The following is a 13,453-nucleotide window of genomic DNA, read 5'->3' as shown; positions in this document are numbered from 1 at the left end:
TTCTGTTTAGGATCACTTAGGGTAGATCTTGCAGTAGGTATTGTCATTTCCGTTGGAATCATTGCTTCTGCTCCAAATACTAAGGAAAATGGGGTTTGGCCTGTTGCGTTCTTTACCGTTGTTCTATCAGCCCACAAAACAAAGGGTAATTCTTCTGCCCATCTTCCTTTTTTGGTTCCAAGCCTCTTCTTTAAGTTATTGACAATTATCTTGTTTGAGGATTCTGCTTGTCCATTCGCTTGAGGATGTACTGGAGTAGATGTTATCATTTTGATTCCCCAACTCTTGCAAAAGTCAGTAGTCCTTTTGCTTATAAATTGAGAACCATTGTCACAGATTATCTCGGCTGGTACTCCAAATCTGGTCAGGATATTTCTCTTTATGAAGGATACTACTTCTTGATCCCTAACTTGAACAAATGCCTCGGCTTCAACCCATTTGGAGAAATAATCTGTCATTGCCAACATAAAAACCTTCCCTCCTGGAGCCTTTGGAAGCTTTCCCACTATATCCATACCCCACTTCATAAATGGCCAAGGGGAAACAATAGGATATAATGGTTCAGCAGGCTGATGCAATATGTTACTATGTCTTTGACATGCGTCACATCTTCGAGCATATTCTGCGGCATCTTTTCTCATTGTTGGCCAATAATATCCTCTCCTTAACACTTTTGAGAATAACGACCTGCCCCCAGTATGGTTACCACAATCCCCTTCATGTATATCCTGAAGTACTTCTTTGGCTTCAGGATCCTCCAAGCACCTCAAATACGGTCCTGCAAGAGATTTCTTGTATAAAACATTATTTATAATAGTGAATCGTGATACCTTCATCCTAAATGCCTTAGGATTTTCATTTCCGGGGATGTGTCCTTCTTTGAGATATCTCACAATTGGAGCCGTCCAAGATTTAGGATCCTCTTCAGGATACTCTGCTCCAGGATCCTGAATAGCCGCTACTTCTTTACCCCGAGGATTCGTTGCAGGATACAAGACATGTATTATTGGTATTTGGGTTCCTTCTGGTATCCTGATCGATGATCCCAGATTTGCTAAGGCATCTGCTTCGGCGTTATCCTCTCTTGGTACCTGTTCAAGTGTAAAAACATCGAAATACTCTGCTAACTTTTTGAGAATATCGAGGTATTCGATTAATTTCTCACCCTTAACTGCATAGGATCCATTAAAATGGTTAGTAATTAACAAGGAGTCAACATATACTCGCAAATTCTTGATACTCATACTCTTAGCCAATTCTAATCCTGCAATTAAAGCTTCATATTCTGCCTCATTATTAGTAGCAGGAAATTCACACCTAATGGCCTGGGGTAATATGTCCCCCTGTGGCGATTTTAGTAGTATACCTAAACCTACACCTCTTATATTGGATGCACCAACAGTATATAATGTCCAGGATCCTGAAGATTCTCCTAACTGTTGAACTTCTAGGTCTACCTCATCCTGAATATCACTACTGAAATCAGCCACAAAGTCAGCTAAAGCCTGAGACTTTATGGCATTTCTAGGTTCATATACTAAATCATAAGCACTCAACTTTACTGACCACTTGGCCATCCTGCCTGACATCTCTGGTTTCCTAAGCACATTTTTGACAGGATAATTCGTTTTAACATGGATCCTATGTGTTTCAAAATAATGTCTAAGCTTTGTCGATGCCATGACTAGAGCTAATATCAATTTTTCTAAATGAGAATACCTAGTTTCAGCATCTAACAAACTTTTACTAACATAATATACAGGATATTGCTGACCTTCATGGTTTTTTATAAGAACGACACTTACAGCATTCCCTGATACAGCGAGGTATAGGGATAGTGGTTCACCATTTTCAGGCTTCATCAATAGAGGTGCAGTTGAGAGGTATCGCTTCAAATCCTGCAAGTCTGCTTCATGCTTTGCTCCCCATTCAAATTTCTTATTCTTCTTGAGGATATCATAGAATTCCTTGCATTTTTCCGAGGATCTAGAAATAAATCTATTCAAAGCTGCTACTCGGCCTGTTAACCGTTGTACGTCCTTCATATTCGAGGGTGACTTTATATCCAGGATAGCTTTAATCTGCTCCGGGCTTGCCTCTATCCCCCTTTTTGTTACCATATATCCTAGAAACTTTCCTGCCCCCACTCCGAAATGGCACTTAGCAGGATTCAGCTTCATGTTATACTGATCCAAGATATCAAATGCTCCCTTGATATCCTGGAGGTGAACCTCAGCCTTTTTAGATTTCACCACCATATCATCGATATATACCTCCATGGTGTCCCCCAGCTTATCTTTGAACATCATGTTCACTAATCTCTGGTATGTTGCACCTGCATTTTTCAAACCGAAAGGCATAGCAGTATAGCAATATATACCTGTTGGTGTTATGAAAGCAGTATCCTCCTGATCCGAAGGCTCCATTTGAATCTGCTGAAATCCTGAGGATGCGTCCATGAACGTTAACATTTCATGTCCAGCAGTAGCATCCACCATTGCATCGATATGAGGGAGAGGAAATGGGTCTTTAGGACAAGCCTTGTTCAAGTCCGTGTAGTCTACACAGACTCTCCATTTCCCGTTTTTCTTCTGTACCACAACTACGTTTGCTAGCCATCTTGGAAACTTGACTTCTCTGATCATCCTGGACTTCAACAATCTTTCAACTTCCTCTTGGATAATCTTATTCCGCTCAGGAGCAAATTTTCTTCTTTTTTGCTGAACAGGCTTGAATGATTTGTCAATTCCAAGCTTGTGAGTGATAATGTCTTTGGATATGCCTGTCATATCCTCATGCTTCCATGCAAATGTTGACATCCTGCATTTCAAAAAGTTAGTTAACTGCTCTTCAATATCCTGAGGGATATTGGTTCCTACGAGCACCGAGATATCAGGATTATCCTGATCCAGGATAATTTTCTTCACGTCCTGCTCCGAATCCTCCACGATATCCTGGGCCCGCATCTTTAATTGCTATGCTGCACTAGGCTTAGTTGAGGATTTCATCGAGGATGAGTAGCACTCTTTCGCTTCCTGCTGATCACTTTCAACCTTGACAACTCCCCAAGGGGTAGGGATCTTGATGCATTGGTGATATGTTGATGGCACACCCTTCATATCGTGAATCCATGGTCTTCCCAGTATGATGTTATAGCAGGATAAGGAGTCCATCACGCAGAAGGGTTGTATGGAGTTGACCCCTTCAACATATACTGGTAACTTTATCTCCCCTACGGTATTCCTAGCTTCTCCACTGAAACCAACGAGCACAGTGGACTTCGAAGTAATGTCCATCGGAGATACATTCATCCTCTTCAATGTTTCCAGCTAAATTATATTGACAGAACTACCGTTGTCTACCAGTACCCTGCGTACAAAATGGTTAGCCACATATAATGTTATTACCAAAGCATCATGGTGAGGATCCTGAACAGTATCCCTGTCATCACTATCAAAAGTGATCACTTTATCAGTTGTGAGGGTAGTCATCCTGACTGGTCTGTCTCCCCTCTCACTCTTAGCTTCCTTTGCATGTCTCTTGGCCGCCGAATACGAAGTTCCACAAATATCGGATCCTCCTGAAATAAAGTTAATTATCTTGGCATCTGCTGGGGGTGATGCTGCTCGTTCAGGATTCTTCTCGGGATCCTGCCCTTTATTCTACTTTTTTCCCAGCAAGTCCTTCAGATACCCCTTGCTTAACAGGTAACTTATCTCTTTCCTTAGAGCAATGCAATCCTCGGTCATATGTCCGAAGTCTTCGTGGAAGGCACACCATTTGGATTTATCCTTCCAATCAACTTTCTGCTGGTTCTTTCGAGGCCACCTAGCTTTGTCCCCTAAACCCTACATAGCATACATTAACTCAGGTATATTAACAGAAAAGCAGTATTCAGATAAGTCAGGATATTCTTCAGGATCCTCGTCTTCAACAACATTCACTTTCTTGTTATCATTTCTGCCATATGGCTTGGAGCGATATGGCTTATATGAGGTTTCTGATTTCCTGTTAGTTGATTCATAGGTTGAGGTAGAATTCATCCTCTCCTGCATCTTCTTGTCATCTTCCAAACGGATATATCTCAAAGCCCTGTTACGAGCTTCGTCGAGATTCCTGAAGGGATTCATTACAAGATCCTGATAAAACTGAGAATCCTTTTGTAACCCCATCTTAAAAGCTTGCACAGCTGTTGCAACATCAAGATGTGGGATATCCAAGGATTCTCGACTGAATTTGTTCACATAATTCCTCAAGGATTCCTGAGGCCCTTGAGTTATCCTGTAAAGATCACTGGTTAGTTTCTCAAAACTCTGACTACATGAAAATTGACTGTTAAATAAATTAACCAAATGAGCAAACGAAGTAATTGAGTGAGGAGGAACGTTTAACAGCCATTTTAAGGCTGATCCTGTCAGAGTAGAACCAAATCCCTTGCATAAGCATGCTTCCTTGAGCTCCGGAGGGATAGGGTTAATCTCCATTCTTTCCCTATACTGGGCAATATGCTCTTCAGGATCCGTAGTCCCATCATACAGCTTCATGTTGGGAGTTTGAAATCTTTTTGGGATTTCAGCATCACAGATAGGATATGCAAAGCGGGATATCCTATAGCTGTCTTGGGATACTTCCGAAATTGGCTGGACCACTCCAGGTACACTGGATATCATGTCCTTCAATTTCTGGAGCTCCCTGGTAAATGTTGACGTCATACCTGCATCCTGCAAAGAGCCATTATTGTTAGTAGCAAGAGTATTATTATTTGACACATTACCGTTCTGAGGATTTTGGCCATATCCTGAAGCATATCCTGAACTTCTCACAGTCGATATCCTGACCGAAGAGGGTATCTCAGGGGTATGATTCTGAGAATGGCTTGAGACGATACCCCCTATTATCCTCAGTGTAAACTGCGGAACTGAAGTTCAAAGCCCTGGGCTGTATAGGAGTGACAGTTTCCTCAACAGGTCTGCTCGAGCTAGCTTTTAAGAGTTGTATTTCTCTTAACAGCATTTGATTAGTCTCCTGTTGCTGCCTCATTTGTTCCTGCACACTTCCAAATAAAGTCAAAATTTCATCGTTAGAGGCTAAAACGGGAGCAGATCCCTGGACACTCCGAGTAGGGATAACATCTTGAGATTGTGAAGAAAACGGCATCCTTGGAGGAGGTGGTGGAAGCACCGAACCAGTAGTAGCAGAGGTCGTAGCAGACATAGTGGAAGAGCTCATGTTTGATCTGGAGGCCATTGTAAACAATGTGGCAAAAAATTTTGAAAATAGAAAACCGATTAATGATTTTACAAAGATTTTTAGTAAAAGTAGCACCACTTGCCCCACGGTGGGCGCTAAATTGTTTTGGTCAAAAATTACCTAAGCAATTAAGTGATCAAATTAGTTAGGTGAGGTAGTGTGCTAAAATTATATGTGAAAAATGTATTGGCCAAATTAGATATGAAAACAGTTTCAGGATACAGTCCGGGATATAGAGCTGTATCAATGATCAAACAATGAGCAAAAAAGTAAAGGTTGACACGTGATGTACGAGGAAAGCCCTTGATCAATTTAGATCGCCGGCATAAAACCTCGGGAGCTGACAATCGCAGCTGCCTTGTTCTTCTTATTGCTTCAAATATGAGGATACAGTGCAGGATGTGGTGCGGATCGACTATGTGTTACAATGTAATTTGAATACAAGTGTTTGAGTGTGGTGTTTGCGGTGAGCTAGAGAGTAAAAGTGTTCGAGAGTGTAAGTGCAAAATTGCGTGCCTTAAACTGATCCGCCCCCATCTATTTATAGTAAAGATAATGTAACAAACTATCCTAAACGTCCGGGATCCAGCAAATATTCCCACTCAAACGTTGAGGACCAAGTCTTTCGGGTTCAACGGCTTCCTTATAACAAATACGCCCGAGTCTTGAGGAGAAGAAGTCCTGATGACCGTTAGTAACTTACAGCCATTAACCTGCACGTGTTTAATTCACTCAACCTTAGGATATCGCCCAGGATGTTAACAATATCCCCATCCAGTATCCTGATCGCAAATAAACAATTAAAAGCGGGATATTAGTCAGGATATGTATACTCAGAAAATGACCCATAACAATTACATAAACCCAAAACGAAAACCAAGTAATTACCAAGCAAAGAAAAGCCCTTTTCATAATTACCAGCCCGAGCAGATTCAATCATAGTCTACACATCTGTACTTTTCATCATAGTTATAACTTGACAAAAAAAATACAGATACTATATGTGTGTAATACCAAAAAAAAGGAAAACATACAAAAAAATAGAACATACATCCATAACCTTTAACTGTCTTCACGACTCAATCACACATCAATAATTACCCAACGCTCTTTGTGTTGGCCCAAATCCACGTTGATGCTTTGAAGGTCCTTCCTGGGCACAATCCGTGTTCCTATCATCGGATATAACAACAACACTATGTCGTCTGGTACTTTTTTGCCCTAATTTATTTCTTCTCTTCCTATATTGTAAAAAGCAAGACAAAATCAGTTTCCATATTCGTAGCCAAAAACCCCTTTTACAGGGACGATTGCACAAGAACTATAACCCTAACCAAATATTACGACTACATTGAACGCGAAATCAATTACAACAACTTACCTTTTACTCGACCCCTTCATCTTCCTTAAGCGTTTGAGTTAAACAATGAACCCATCAAGAACAAGAACCCATATATTACATCATCACTAAACTCTAGCTCATCAACAACACAAACAATCAACAATTCAGGTAAAAGTTCAAGAAAAAGATATAAAAAGCAACCACTTTTAAGTGAGGGAAGAGACGATGACAAAGCTTTAGGGCTTGTTTGTCCCGGATGTGGTGTTTTTATGCAAGATGGTGATCCTACTCAACCTGGGTATTATCAGAAAAAGAAAGTGGAACTCATAGATAGGTTTGAAGATGAATTTGTTTTTGATGATATAGAAGGTGAGTTAGAAGATATTGATAAATGAAAATTTTCTATTTTGATTAGACATGTACTGCATTGTGCAGTACTCTGTGTATTCCAAAGCCCCGAAAAACCCCTTTTCCAATACCTAAATTGCCCCTCCACTTGTACTTTATGTACTATAAGAATTAATTTAGATTTAATATTTACCCAAAAATATGATAGTCATTGATCCGTTTTCCAGCAGGTCCGCAGCTGGGACCTGCACTTTTGCCAGCTATGTTTATTTATCAAAAATCAAACTTTCAAGAACCATAACTTTTAGTCTACAGATCCGTTTTACACGATTCTTTTTCCTACGCGTTCATAATTTAATTCCCCATCTTAGGGAATTAAAACCTGATATTCAACTACTTTCAAAATTCGCACTTCAAGCTCTCGGCTTGAAATCCCTTTTTAACATTTTTGACCCGTTTCGTAATTCATTAAATGAACATGTTTGCCATTCCAAAATTCCTATGAATATCACATTTCAATTATTTCAAATGACACAAGATTTAAATCACGGGTTATTATGCATCATTAACCCATCTATAATTATGAGCTTATTTGACCCGTTAAGGGTATTTAAGCGCTTTTACGCATAACCACTCTAATTCCTTTCTAGCATCATAATTTCACATTATTCATAGAGTGATCTTCCACCAAGACTACTATTGTAGTGGATTTTATATGTAGCAATTATTTATTCGAAATCTACCCTTCGGTTAGCCACTCTACGGCAAAAGGACTATTCTTGGCATTTGATCCGAGAAGGTCTATGCCTAAAACTTACATACCCATCTAAGGCTTACATTACCATAATTCATATCTCTAAACAACCCATATGGGTCGTTTGCCCAAATTACCCTTCAAGAGTGTTTTGGTCAACTTTGGTCCCTCGTTTACGACGAAGGACTTCTACCAATGTATTTGACCCATTTTACATTTTTGCCATAATCATACTTATACATACCTGGCTTGGGTCAAAGTATTAACCCGTTTAATATACCTTTCGATATTAATCACCAATTAATAGCATTGCGAACCTTATAGCTCTTCCCTGTGATCACAAAACTCATAAGGCAACCGTCAGTTATTATAGTCGAATGGTGTTAACAACACCATTTGACCCGTTAAGACTTACACCAAATAGTGTCTTTTCACATCTTTTATAATGTCCATCAACTCGTGTCCGGATATTAATTTAACCACTTTTACCCGTTACGATTCACCCCATAACGTATTGTTCAAAATCCCTTATTTACTAGTCTTCACCCGACTAGTTTACCCTTTTACCCCTTATTACCATATCTTATGGTTTCTCGCCAGTTTTACTTATTCCGACTTGCATAGTATCATGTCGGACTTCATATTTCAAATACTTAACATAATTCACAATCAATGTTCACAAGTAAATGTAATGTAATTAAAAGGGGGTGTAAGGTTAACTTACCTTGCATCCATGCCACGCTTTTCTTTCCATACTCGCTCGTTTGACCCGCTTCATCCTCAAGCTTCCACCTAGCTTGCTAAGCGCCAAACTATTATCCAATGTTCACAAGGTGTTTAGATTAACCATAATTTAATATGATCTTCCACCTTACACATTTATATGCATTCATCCGAACACTTAATATAATCACGTTTTACACACAACCAAGTAGACCGCGATTTCATTCAGCCATTTCATATCACTGAAAAATGGGTTGTTTTTGGTGACTTGTTTAACCTGTTTACAAGTCTACAAAAATTATGATTTTTTTATGTGGCGTACCTCTCGGAGGGTTAGACCTTGTGTTAAAATTTCAAGATCTAACTCTTTACCAAAAATTCGAAAAAATTCATTTACTAAGCTGCAATCAGATTCGTCATTTCTGACTGCAGCTTACGGAAAAATTCATTTAAAATTCCTCGTTTATCCGATTAACGAAATTCCAATTGGAGATTCTTTTAATCACTTAAAACATTCTACAGTAAGAATTTGAGATCTTAACTCAATTCCTAAATTGAGTTATGACATTCGTAATGGGCTGCAAATTCTGCCAGAAAACGCAGCTTGAACCTTTGATACAGAAAAATTCATAAAACGCTCAATTTTTGTCGAAAAAATGCGATTCCAGTGGGGTTTTAAAGATATTTCCTGGAATTGCATTTTAGACTCAAGAAACACATGTTTTTGTCATGTTTTGTTCACGTTACAGCCAATATAATTTTGCTGTAAATTCTGATCAGGAGTTGTTTGAATTCAGCTTTCAATTAAAGCATGTTCTTGACATCATAACACTATTTTTTAGCAATCAAAACCCTAAAAACATCTCATACATGAATTTAGCATCAACAAAATCTGAATTTACTTGAGCTAGGCATGATTTCAATATATACTTGTCTAGGATTTACTCCTAAACATATTTCCATTACTAATTTCATCTAAACATCAATTAATCATGTTTAGATTTCGATTTCACAAATCATCAGGAATTTGAGATGGAACTAAATGATGAAATTTAACATACCTTATGATCCCTTCACTGAGGTGATCACGAATTTGTACTTGGATTTCGATTTGGGTTAGATTTCCCCTTTCAATTTGTCAATTTTGAGCTAGTTAGGGTTTGATATGGGGAGCTCCTGTCTTCTCTGGATTATTCGACTAGAACACACACTTGGAGTGTGTGTTTTGGTGTTAAGAGTTTTATTTAATGCAACTTGTTTCAAGTTTGTCACCTTTGGTCCCTATACTTTACCAAGTTGCATTTAATGTGTTTTAACCAACTACTTTATTATTACAAGACTTGTAACTAACTAGGTTATTTATTCCTAGTTAATTTATTTTGTTTATTACCAACATTAAATTTTTATTATAAATATTGATGTTTTCGGGGTGTCACACCCCGTTACCTCGGGCATTTTATAAGCTTTATTTCCTCCAAAGCCCTTATTCACTTTTTTAGTTAATATTAGGCTTATTTATTCAAATCCTAATATTTAACGGGTTAATTTTACCTCTAACGGTAATTTACCCGTTCATAATTATTAACGTGGTTTGATTACCAAACCCGTTTTCGGGGTGTTACAAGTCTACCCTTCTTAAAGAGGTTTCGTCCCCATTACCTTCAGCTTGTATTTCTTATTCTGGTCACTTGTTTGACCGAGTTGTCATCAGATTACTCGTTCGTATTTATTATTCGGCATTTTTTTTTCTTCTAACTAATTTTATATTGACAAGCGCCTTGCGTAAGTCGTAAAGCTATTTTGACTTCGAATGGTTTTTACCGGCTAGACTGATTTGTCGCCGTCATTTTATACTCCGTTACTCGGGTATATCATATTGCCATCCCGACCTTTTGCGTGTTTCTGATTTCATAACTCGTAACTCATGTTACAACGTGGTTAAATTCTATGTCACTTTTAGTGACCGTAATCACATCACATCTTGTTTAAGTCTATGTCGACTTTTCATTGTTGAAAATCTTTCTTTCAAATGTATCGTTTTGCACCTACCGGTGTCAAGATCCATATTCCTTGATATTAATCATTTTCTGAATTTGTTTCATAATATTCGTGTTTGTTAAAGCGTTGTTTCTCACTAATACTGAATTTTAGTTTAACGCTTTTCTCTTGAGCTCATGTGAATTCCAAGGAATTTACGTCCAAGGATTTATTCCCTTCCGTTGTCATTTCGGTAATGACTTCATCCACTTTAGTGACGTATCACAATTTAAATAATTGTGAATTCTTGTCATTTTTGCCCGTTTAAATGTTTTAGTGAAAATTCTTCACTTTGTCAACTAGACCTTTCACAATCTCTTCGCTTATAACTCATTTAATTAACTTAGCGAAACCCATCGCTTTTATACGAATTTTATCTCCCGTTATTATTTTACACGGGAAGTTACAACCAGTTTCCTTGTTTTATACTATTGACCCGTAGGTTCTTTCGCTTAGCCTCGTAAGCTATTTCTTTGTATTTTTACATTTTTACCTTATTAAGGTGAGACCCCAACAATTCGTTTCTTTCTATTTATGACCCAAGGGTCTTCTTGGTCCCGTAGACCTTAACATTATTTATAACCCCAAAGGTTAGGGTGATCCCGTAGATCATTCCTTACTCATGTCATTCTTAAAATACATGTTTGGTGTCAAGGCATCCTGTTTTTTGTTTAAAATCATTTATTTTCACCTTGGTATTTTCTTTGACCTTGACCGTAGTCTAAGGCTACATTCATTTCCTTTCGGACAAATTTTCTGACCTTATGACTTCTCACGTCATTTATGCGTCGGTTTATCTTATGCTCACCATTATCCAGTTTACATACATTCGTATTTGATTATGTCCCATTACCGGGCTCATTATTCTTTTGCTTTTAACGCTACCATTATCCCGCTTGCGTTTACTCATGCCGTCCGGCATGATATTATATTTTACCCGTTCAACTTTAAAATAGTTGAACATAATTTATTCAAAATTTCTTTTTACATTATCTTGTCGTCTTTTAGTTATGACTCAAAACCCGAGTCTTTTATCTTTCTATTTTGCGTTCCCGTCTCTCGGTCTACGCATGTGTTTAATTCTTACCCATCAACCGGGTGTTTAACCGAAGTCGTTATTATTGCAACCCTCCCAGTATACATTAAGACCTCGCTTCATTTTTATATTCCGACTTTGTCCTCAAGTTTGACGTTTTACAAAAACGGCCCGTTAAGAGGCATATTTGCATTTTCCCGGTTCGAGTGTAAGTATACTCCCTCCCAATGCATATCCTAATCATTTTACATGTTTGCATTCTCCGGGTTCGAGTGTAAGTACACCCCCTCCCAGTTTGTACCTCAATCGTTTTACATGTTTGCATTCTCCGGGTTCGAGTGTAAGTACACCCCCTCCCAGTGCATACCTTAATCGTTTTACATGTTTGCATTCTCCGGGTTTGAGTGTAAGTACACCCCCTCCCAGTGCATACCTTAATCGTTTTACATGTTTGCATTCTCCGTGTTCGAGTGTAAGTACACCCCCTCCCAGTGCATACCTTAATCGTTTTCTTTGTCCCTTCACTCGGGCTCATTATCCTAGTATAATACGCTTCCGTCACTCGGTTGTGCGTTTACATTATTATCAAATATTTTGCTTATTTGATTCATTTGGGTACTTTTTAATTTGTCCCACTCATCCCGTCCTTACTACATTGGATGTAAGCATGTCCATCATAAAAAGTTCCTGGTACCACGTGCTCACCACTTACTTGGCCAGAGTAAGCGATCAATACCTGGTATACATGACCTTTTTATAATTTTCACATTACACCCCATGTATGTAATGCCTCTATTTGTTTCTCTTGGAAATAATATCCCGGATAGATTTTCTATTCGGGTTTTTCCAAGTTTTTAATCTACATATGCAACTTTCAATCTCTACATATTTGTTGCGTATTACTATTCACGTAATAATTTAAAATGCAAACCTGTAAATGGTTGCCCTAACAGGCTTTTTATGTCGTTAACCTTGTTCGCGATCGTCACGCGATTTAGGTCCTTGATGAGTATGCTCTGCTTGTCATACCTTGGACCGTTCTACCACCATATCCGCAATTTGCTAAACTCTCGCTATCTTCAGATGCGAGTGTCCTTCAATTAAAACATTTACAAGAATTAGTAACATCAACTTCAATAATCACCCGTATTATAATACAAGGCTTTTCTACTATACGCGTCAACGCGCGCAATTTCGTCAACTATATTTATCATTTAATTGAGGTAACGTGTATCACACGATAGCCCTATGTGTTGTTTACAACACTTTAGAATGCTAAACTATTAACATACATGTACTTACCGGATTTGCGATCAAGCCTCGAACCGAACACTTTATTCTTTTAACATTGAGCTCTGATAACCAACTTGTAACATCCATGTCTATTAATCAGAAAATTTAATAATGTAACACGCATTTTAATGCTAAAATGCGACTTTATAAAAGCCTTTCCAATTTGACGTACTTACATGTTTATAATATTCAAAATACAGTACCAAGTGTTTAACATAATTCACTTAAAACTAGAAACATATTGAATTAACGCGGAAGCTTTGTTCGGGCGTGTGTTCGGTTCTTGACCATTGCTTGATCCGCATCCGAAAGCTTGCTAGTATCACCTAAATCCAAAACCAATATAAAAGTTAGTGTTGGTAGATTAGAAGTGTGTATAACCAAGTTTTAACATCACACAATTGAAAAGAAAGTAAAATTTCCGGATTTACGTCTGTCGCGCCACGCGACAGACTTCTCTTAATCTTTCGCGGGCCGCGAGCGCTCTCGCGTGTCGCCCCCGGGCCATGGTTCCCCTTCGTGTGGCGCGGGGGAGGTCGTTTTCCAGCAGGTCCGCAGCTGGGACCTGCACTTCTGCCAGCTATGTTTACTTATCAAAAATCAAACTTTCAAGGACCATAACTTTTAGTCTACAGATCCGTTTTACACGATTCTTTTTCCTACGCGTTCA

At 38.5% G+C, this 13,453-nt stretch overlaps 1 long non-coding RNA gene across 1 annotated transcript; it reads right to left on the bottom strand.

Moving 5' to 3' along the window:
- Window positions 1-5,934: 5,934 nt before the first annotated feature.
- LOC118488398 lies at window positions 5,935-8,031 on the bottom strand. Its single transcript, XR_004884589.1, has 4 exons — window positions 6,632-8,031; window positions 6,302-6,491; window positions 6,139-6,201; window positions 5,935-6,032 (listed from the first exon to the last, which is right to left on the bottom strand). It is a non-coding gene; the product is annotated as an uncharacterized LOC118488398 (long non-coding RNA).
- Between the last annotated feature and the right edge of the window lie 5,422 nt (window positions 8,032-13,453).

The sequence above is a fragment of the Helianthus annuus genome, chromosome 16, assembly GCF_002127325.2.
Source record: "Helianthus annuus cultivar XRQ/B chromosome 16, HanXRQr2.0-SUNRISE, whole genome shotgun sequence".
NCBI classification, from domain to species: Eukaryota; Viridiplantae; Streptophyta; class Magnoliopsida; order Asterales; family Asteraceae; genus Helianthus; species Helianthus annuus.
Note: the sequence above shows the minus strand (reverse complement) of the source record. Positions and strands in the feature narration are given on the sequence as shown.